At 38.7% G+C, this 10,026-nt stretch overlaps 1 protein-coding gene across 1 annotated transcript in view; it reads left to right on the top strand.

The window, feature by feature from the left end:
* Positions 1-10,026, top strand: part of HAP1 (huntingtin associated protein 1) — a 321,391-nt gene that overhangs the window by 147,304 nt on the left and 164,061 nt on the right. The window lies entirely within an intron of this gene.

Here is a 10,026-nt window from a genome sequence, read left to right as displayed (position 1 = left end):
GGTAGGCACGTTTGTGCTCTTATGCACGCCCCTTATGGTCCTCTTAGGAATGGGGTGAGGTCAATATTAGAAAGTTTTTGGTTAAAGCTTTTGGGATTATGGGAAGAAACCACAGAGTCAGGTAGTGTTCCAAGCACTGATGATTCTATTACAGAAGTCATATTTTCTGCAATCTAGATTAAAGCGGTTAACATTAAGTTTAAATCTATTGGTTGCTCTTGTATTATTGCAATTAAAGCTGAAATAGTCTTTAACAGGAAGGACATTACAATAGATGATTCTGTGAGTTAAACTTAGGTCTTGTCGAAGGCGATGGAGTTCCAAGTTTTCTAAGCCTAGGATTTCAAGTCTGGTGGGATAAGGTATTCTATTGTCTTCAGAGGAATGGAGAACTCTTCTTGTAAAATATTTCTGGACACGTTCAATTGTATTGATGTCAGAAATGTGGTGAGGGTTCCAGACAGGCGAACTGTATTCTAGAATTGGCCTAGCAAATGTTTTATATGCTCTGGTTAGTAGTGTAGTGTTTTTGGAAAAGAAGCTACGCAAGATTAGGTTTACAACTCTTAGAGCCTTTTTTTGCTATGTAGTTGCAGTGGGCTTTGGCACTTAGGTCATTTGATATGAAAACTCCAAGGTCTTTAACAGGGTGGGGGTCATCTGTAAGGTAATGTCCATCAAGTATGTACTTAGTGTTTGGGTTCTTTTTTCCAATATGTAAGACTGAGCATTTGCTGGTTCAGATTTGGAGTTGCCAAATTTTAGACCAAGCAGTTAGATCCTATTTGTCTTCACTTTCTTTCTATAAAATAACCCTCGATTTACACAATCACAATTGAGCCCAAAATTTCTGTTGCTGAGGGTAGACAGTTACTGACTTTTGCCTTGTTTTTTTTAATTCTTTCTTGCCACAGTCAAGTGAATCACTGCTGTTAATAAAGTAATAACCTACTTAAGTGAACCTGGCTTGCCTTTTGATTTTGCTCGTGAGAACTTTGCAAAAGGTGATTGATTACATGATCTCAGGACACAGCAACAGTCATAAATATGAACCAGTTGCCAAGCATCTGAATGGTGGTCACGGGACCGTGGGGCTACTTCAGTGATCATAAATGTGAAGGACATTCACAAGTCACTTTTACTAAACAAATGGTAGTAAGGAAGGACTACCTATACACTATGCATCAGCCCTGAAATGATTATAAAATGCTCAGCTATTTATCCCTAAGCTATCTGTGGGTTGAATCAAGTCATTGCGGTTATAAGTCATAGATCTTTTACTCAAACCAATATTGTATTAATAAATCAGTTAAGTAACACAGTTTAGGGCAACTCATGAACTTAATCAAAAGACTGGAGGAATTTATGCTGAACTGTGGTTAACTTTTTATGGAATAAGCCATGATTGACTGGGTTCATCAGTCCTGTGGGTTAGAAATGACAGGACTGAGTTCACACAACATGCAGTCAAAAGCTACCTAGTTGTGATTTATTCAAGAAATGAAATTTACATTGGACCGAGTAGGTACTATACCTAAAGTGACTTTTCTGGTATAAATATAGTTTTGCTTCATTGACACACTACATCCTATGGATTTTTGTTTTAAATGTTTTAATTTAATTCAAATGTTTTAATTTAATTTTGCTTTAAATGTTTTAATTTTGTTTTGTTTCAAACAGAGCCAGTTTGGTCTAGTGGTTAAGACACCCAGCTAGAAACCAGGAGACAGTGAGTCCAAATCCTCCCTTAGGCATGAAAGCAAATAGGATGACTTTGGGCCAGTCACTTTCTCTCAGCCCAAGCCACTCTCAGGGTTTTTGTTGTGGGGAAAATAGGAAGATATGTTGGATACTACCTTGAGTCATTTGTAAAAATAATAAAGGTGGGCTGTATATGAATATGCATCTGAGCTTACAATTACAGATACCAATTGGACCTGATCACTTTTTACCATGCAAAAATTTGTTCTGGAGAATATTTTGCAGTATGAGAGGCAGTATAAAATAAAATTTAAGCCTTGTCCATAAAATGTTCAAATGGTGCCTAAGCTGTTGTTATTTTGAACATATGGAAGACGTGAGTCTTTCTAAAGAGGCCTTCTGTTGAGGATAAGTGACCCTCCTTTTTCTTTGTTCCCATCCAGATGTTTTTTCTTGCCATCTTTTTATCCTTTTCGTTTTGTATTTTTGGAATGCTACTCATTTTTAAATGTTTTTGTAAGTCACCCAGAGTTTCTGAGAGTCAAGTGGTGTAATAATTTAATAAACAGTTAACACCATTCTGGCTAGAAGGAAGGAGGGAAGGTACTCAGCAGAAGAAGATCCAGGGTAACGAAAGTCACCAGGGAAAGAAATGTCACAATATGTATTCACTAAAGCCAGAATTTAAAGCAGTTTATTGATTGAAAGCTTGACCAGATTTAGCATCTTTTTTGCAAGTAAGGCTCATGCCCCATTCATTATTAATAAAGGTGTGCAGCAGATGACTCCCTTTTATCTGCTATATCTCCCTTATCCTAGAAATAAAGGGGGGTTTTTTGGGTGGGGAAAGGAATGTTAAACCTAATATTCTCTAGCCCGGGTGTCTGCAACTGCAGTTCTTTCATCCTCCTGCTGTGGCTCCCTGTCCGCTGAACCCACCACTGGCTGGCCCCGCCCTTTGCCCTCCCCTTCTAGTTACTCCTTGCCTGGCCTGAGATGGTAAGGGTGACGGTGGGGATGGAGACTTGCTCCATATTCCAGAGCAGGAGCGAAGCACACCTGTATTTGCCATATCTCGCAGGTTCTTCTGCCGGTCCTTGTTGGTGCTGTGCACACCTTGGTCATTTGGGGAGATGTGTGACTTGCTTTCTTCCCTCAGACAGTGGCCCAGCCCAGCTGCGCCCGAGGCTCTGCATTGTAATGGGCTCCAGGAGGAAGAGGGGACACCATCTCCCTCATTGTGAAGTGTGCTAAATTTAACTGCTTCACAAGCCACTGTGAGAGCTGCAGGCAGGCTATGGAGGTGGCAGCAGCAGCGGTGTCAGTCACAGCCAAGCCAAGCCAGTGTCTCAGGTCGGAGAGCAAGTCGCGCATTTCTCCTAGCAACCAAGATGTGCGCAGCAACAACAAGGGCCGAAAGAAGCACCTGCCAGTGGTGGGTTCAGCCAACAGGGAGCCACAGCAAGGGGACGAAAGAGCTTCATTTATCTGGGAACATGAAATGATTCTTGATTTAAATATGGTAAAGAGCACTCAAAGAAGAAGAACGAAAAACATCAGCAAAAACACAAAACACCAACCCTTGCCTGTTTTTGGAAATGGTTCTAGAGGGAATACACACACACACACACACACGCACACGCACACGCACACGCACACGCACACACACACACACGGGACAGAAAGCGAGAGAGGGGGAGAAAGAGAGAGAGAGAGAGATACACACAGAGAGATACCTGCTTCCCACAGAAAACACCAGGAGCCACAAAACCTGGGTAAGTGTGTCGGGGTGGTGGTGGTGGTCATGTGACTGGGTGGGAGGAGTGATATCAAGTTGGCCACGCCCACCCAGGTTTTCTGGCTCTTGGTGATTTCTTTTCTGTGGGAAATGGGTCCAAATGGCTCTTGGAGTGTTTAAGGTTGCAGACCACTACTCTAGCCTGACCTAACTGCAAGCAAATATCTTATGTATTATCACAAGCCTATTACTTGTCCCCTTATATTATTTCTGCATTTAGAAGTTTCACTTGACCACAATGGCATTTAAGTGAACAAAAAGTCTTTATAGGAGATAAGCCATCTTAGGCGGTAGGAGTAAGCAGACTTCGATGTGTAAAAATGTTAAGATTTCACTGAGCCTAATAATTTTGTTGCCTTAAGTTAAATCAGCATAAGTGGAAAGAAAATTGCCTTCATTACAAACTGGGATTGAGCCAACACTTTTCTCCTGTTAAAATATATTTACAAGGCTGAAAAAACCCTAACCCTATAGAGCTGAGATGGAGCCTAAATTCTGATAGTTTTGGGGAAATAATTCCTGAATAATTGTAAAATGAAAGTTGCATTCTATAGTATGAGAAAGGTTTTGTAGTGAAAGACAAAATTATTTGGATGTTTTTGTATAATTTTTTCAATGATATTAAAATGCCTTGTCCTCATATTATGGAGAATATACTAGTATGAAAAAAAAATTAAACTACAAGTTAATAAGCTTATTTGAGTGGGCATCGTTTAGGGGCTTCTTCATGTAGTCTTTTATTTGGATTTGTTTATCTGAATTTTATAGGACTTAAAGTGAAGGAAAATTACATTTATAAATAATCCCCAAAGCTTTAACCAAAGACTATCTACTGTTGACCTCACCCCATTCCTAAGAGGTCTGTAAGGGGCGTGCTTAAGAGCACCAGCGTGCCTACCATTCCTGTCCTAATGTTCCGTTTGATTGTATCCAATTCGTATGAATTATTTCATGCTTATACTTATATATACTGTTGTGTTTGACAAATAAATAAATAAATAAATAAATAAATAAATAAATAAATAGGTTTAGAGATACCTTGTTTTGAGCAGAATGGCTATTCTGACAGCAACTCTGTGTAAAATAAGGTAAATGGCTTTAAGGTTGTGTCCTTTATCATTTAAGAGACAGATCTAATGGAGCCAGACAGCTTGCAGCACTAATGAAGAATTAGTAAAACAGTAAAATTGCACTTATTTTTTGCACAAATGTAAAGGAGTATTGAGGGATATCACAAGTGCTTGTGAATTCTTTTTGGGGTTTATTTTTCTTTTAATTTTACAATATACCTTGAATCAGTATAATCATCTGTTACAACCTCAATATTAGGTAATTTTCTTTATCCTTTATCAATAGCCCCATTCATGTTACTATTTTATGCAGGTAATCTTCAATTTATGATTGTAATTGAGCCTAGTATTGTGATTCTAAGATGCTGATTATTAAGTGGATCATCATGTGATTTACCTCATTTTACTTTAAAAAAAAATGTTATTTAAGCAAACCAAAAAGCAAGTCCATTGTACACAATGGGGGGAGGGGGTATTGGTTTTTTTTGCTGGAAACTGGAAGTAAATGCCAATTTCCAGCAAGAATATCATAAATTGCGGTGATGTAGCAATAGTGCTGCAAAACTGTAAATAAGAGCCATTTGAAAAGCGTCCAAAATACATTCATGTGATCATGGAGAGAGCAACCATTGGAATGTTGAATCTCGGGCACAAGCAAGGGTGAAATGCTACCGGTTCGCACTGGTTTGGGAAGACCGGTAGTAATAAAAGCTACCGTTCAGGTGAACAGGTAGTAAAAAAATGCTACTGGTTCATCTGAACCGGTATTTCTGACGATCAGCTGTCCTGCACGATTTATATTCGCTAGAAAGCAGGAAATCCTGCTTCAAATGGCTGCTTTTTCCACATGCATTTGGTGTGCATTGCGCATGCATTTGGTGCGCAGCGTGCATGCGAAGGCAGCAAACTGGTGGCAACCCGCAGAGGATTTCACCACTGGGCACAAGTATTTTCCTGGATGGCTTTAGCTACCTATAGCTACCATAGAATATATCTCTCTTGTGCTATGAGGACATAAAACTAATTCATAATAGGATCTGATTTCTTTTTGGCTTCTCAATACAGGTAGTAATTGCTTATAAGCCACAGTTGCATTTAATTAAGGCAAAAACAAAGAGTGTTACTTAATATGAAATTGGTTAAATGAACGAAGCAATAAGGAGAAAATTTGCAGAAGTACCAATTGGAGTACCATGTTCTGTTGTGGATTGGCATAATATGATTGAGTTCATTATACAAAACCATAATCTTTGTTTGGTTTTAACAGTGTGCTGTATGAATCCAGACTTGTGATTTTAAAGCATGACTTTGATTTACAGTAGTAAGTGACTTTAGCTTTTAGTCTTTCTCAGTGAATTAAAATGCTGTTTGTGGATCCCTGCGTTGACAGAAGTATGTCTACAGAAAATTTGTTGTCTTCAGTGCTGATCCTCATTCTTATTCATTGTCTAATACTGTTATTCCAATTATGAATTTAGCTCATGAAAGCAAAAGGATGGTAGTTTAGTCTTCTGGTTTTGGTGCCTTCTTCATATCACTAGCTGATTGGAAAAACACCTACTAATTGTACAGCAGATTTATACTACTGTGTTTCCCCCAAAAAAGACCCTGTCTTATATTTTTTTGAACCCTGAAATAAGTGCTTGGCCTTATTGCTATGTGCTTAAAAGCCTGATTGGGTTTATTATCTGGGGATATCTTATTTTGGGGGAAACAGGGTATTGCCTCACAAGTTCCTCCTTTGGGACATGTGTGTGACATCACAAGGAACATAGAAAAGGCACGGGGCTGTGATGTCCCCCCTTCTCTGAAGCAATGAGGTACTTGTATGACAGAAGCAAGAAGAGGATAGATATAATTTTAGAACTATTGTATCACTAGCTCCTTTTTTGTGCTGCTTGTCCAAGCTGAATAAAGAAGATTGGAGTCACAAACGGGAGTAAATGAGAAATAAAACTTTTCTTTAGCATTCTTCTCCCTTACCACACCCTTTTTTATATTAGAAACTTCCAGATGCCTCTGTGCTCTGTCTGGAAATGGTGGATGTATGGGAAGAGTTGGTCCCATCACTCCCATCACTGCTACAATATAATACTGTTGGGTAAGGAGTTTGGCATGATCATGATAGACCACTGCCAAGTGCTGCTGTATCAAATTTGTTAAGGGGGAACAATGGCAGAATATCAGCAGAGGAGCTGGACAGGGCTAGAGAGAGGGGCATTTCTGAATGATCCTGGACCAGTCAATAAGCACCTTTCTAATCCTACCCACTGTTGTTCACGCTGACTATCTCTGATGAATGGGTGGTGAAACATCACAGATTTATACTGCTTATGGCTATTGGATGTTATTAAAGAGGAAACACAAACGTCAGTACAACTGAGAACAAACATACTATATCTGAGATGCAAAAAAATAAAATAATGGCAAAAATGGTGCAAATGTTGTTTAAGATGTAGCTTCAGAACTCCTCTCCCACACAACTTTTAAGGATTATAATATGATTTACAGTGGGGAAAGAATTCTGTGGGCATTTGTGTTTGCGTGTGAGAGAGAAAGAACAAATGTTTGTGTGCTTCTGTTCCCAATTTATATGTGTTTAGACAAATGGAAAGAAAATGCAGGAATTAAGGGGATGCAGAAAGGAGGATGTTTGACTAACAAAAAATGAAACAGAATTAAAACACAAAGCTTTTTCAGGAGTCAGATTATTTTTCATAAAATCCCAAATGTTGCTTGCACTCAGAGGCAGACTAGGATGCATGAAGAGACATCGGTTTGAAGCAGGGGTGAAATGCTCCCGGTTCGGACAGGATCGCCCAATCAGGTAGCGATGGCAGCGGGTGGTTTGAAGAACTGGTAGCCAAAATACCTGCCCCCCCTTCCTCTCCCATGCCCAGCTGAGCTGCATGATCATCAGAAGGTTTTTTTTACTTTTACAAGCATTTTTACAGCCTCTTGAGAAGAGGTTGTAGAAAAAATGCTTTTAAAAGGAATAAAAAAAAAGTTGGCCACGGCCACCCAGTCACATTACCACGCCACCACCAAACCATGCCCACAGAACCGGTAGTAACGAATTTTACATTTCACCCCTGGTTTGAAGGGGTAAATGTGAGAAGAATAAGGATCTCATAGGTGGGATACATTATGGAGCACATGGGTGTTGCTTTCTCACTGCAACCCTGTCCGTAGTTGAGTGGATCACTTTCCTCGCTGAGTAGGCCTCCCTCATCCCTCACAAGTTCATCAGTGGCTATCAGAATTCAGACTAAATGAGATAGCAAAAAAAAAATTAAATCAACCCGAGATGCTGAACTTAGAAACAGAGGTCTGTAAAATTTCCAAGTACGTGACGTGAAATCTCATCATAGAGAACTAATTCAGGAGAAACACCTCTTTTATCAAACATGCCTCTTTTTGGCTTAATGTTCCTGTGCCTGTTAATAGTGGTGTTCCCCAAGGCAGTGTTTTAGGTCCAAAAGTCTTCATATGACTTTTGCGATCATAATAAAAGCAATTGTGTCTCGTTGCTGACGATGTTAAACTATTCAACACTACAGACAATGCAATTACCCTTCAAAAAGACTTTGACTATGTGTCAGATTGGTTTAACAAGTGGAAACTTCAAATCTCAACCAACGAATGCTCTGTCTTGCACATTGGCAAAAAAAATCAAAACATACAATACAAATGAGATGGACATGACCTTATAGATGATCCTCACTCTGTCAAGGACCTTGCAGTACTCATTTCTAAAGATCTAAGTGGCAGAGTCCACTGTAACAACATTGCCAAAAAGGCACTAAGAGTTGTTAACCTAATCTTGCGTAGCTTCTTCTCTGGTAATATTGTACTACTAACTGGAGCATACAAAACATTTGCTAGACCAATTCTTGAATACAGCTCATCTGTCTGGAACCCACACTGCACATCTGACATAGATACAATCAAGAAAGTCCAGAGATATTTCACAAGAAGAGTCCTCCACTCCTCTACTCGCAATAAAATACCCTATGCCACCAGACTCCAAATTTTGAGCTTAAACAACTTAGAACTATGCCAATTTCAGTCTGACCTAAGCATAGTACATAAAATTATCTACCACAATGTTTTACCTTATCAATGACTACTTCAGCTCCAACCACAGCAATACACAAGCAAATACTAGATACAAACTCAAAGTAAACCGCTCCAAACTTGGTTGCGGAAAATATGACTTCAGTAACAGAGTGGTCAATGCCTTGAATGCACTACCTGACTCTGTAGTTTTTTCTCCAAACCCCCAAAACTTTAAGCTTAGACTGTCTACTGTTGACCCCCATCCCATTCGTGTCTGTAAGGGGCGTGCATAAGTGCACCTGCATGCCTACCGTCCCTGTCCTAATATTCCTGTCAGGGTTCCAAGGAACACCCCCAACCAAATAAAGCTCTGAGGCTTGAGATTCCTCAAAGATCCAATTTATTAGAGATGTCATGTTGGTACAGCTAGGAAAACCCAAAACGTCCAGGTTTTCCACACCCAACTGACAGTTCTCAGCCCTGCCCCACACCTACAAGTTTATCACATTGTCCAATCAATTATTCACACTCAACTGGATACAATCTTCAGGCAGTCTCCATCCGATGCAGGCAAAAGTCTTTGAATACGGAATGTTGTTATGACTAACTTTCTAACGCTCCAACAATAACCCCCTCCCAACTTCCCCAGCTAAAATGTGGCAGTTAAAAAGAAAAAAAGAAAATTATCTTCAAAACTACAATTCCTTTTTACTTACTCTTTTCATGTATCCAAATTATGTTCAAACTTTTACCTGTTATCTTATATATGATTGACAAAATAAATAAATAAAATAAAATAAATAAAATAAATTCCCTTCCCACACCTGCTTCACACAATTATTTATTTTATTTATTTATTTATTTTGTCACAACAATATATGTAGGTATCATACAAAAAGATTATATAGTATATAAACACATATATGAGTAAATATTAGGAGGCATAAACATATATATATATATATATATATATATATATATATATATATATATATATATATATATATATATATATATAGAAAGAAGAAGAAAAAACCAATAGGACAGGAACGGTAGGCACGTTTGTGCGCTTATGCACGCCCCTTATGGTCCTCTTAGGAATGGGGTGAGATCAATAGTAGAAAGTTTTTGGTTAAAGCTTTTAGGATTATGAGAAGAGACCACAGAGTATTCCAAGCACTGATGATTCTGTTACAGAAGTCATATTTTCTGCAATCTAAATTAAAGCGGTTGACATTAAGTTTAAATCTATTAGTTGCTCTAGTATTATTGCAATTAAAGCTGAAGTAGTCTTTAACAGGAAGGACATTACAATAGAAGATTCTGTGAGTTAAATTTAGGTCTTGTCGAAGGTGATGGAGTTTCAAGCTTTCTAAGCCTAGGATTTCAAGTCTGGTG

Source organism: Ahaetulla prasina, chromosome 4 (genome assembly GCF_028640845.1).
Source record: "Ahaetulla prasina isolate Xishuangbanna chromosome 4, ASM2864084v1, whole genome shotgun sequence".
Classification (NCBI taxonomy): Eukaryota; Metazoa; Chordata; class Lepidosauria; order Squamata; family Colubridae; genus Ahaetulla; species Ahaetulla prasina.
Note: the sequence above shows the minus strand (reverse complement) of the source record. Positions and strands in the feature narration are given on the sequence as shown.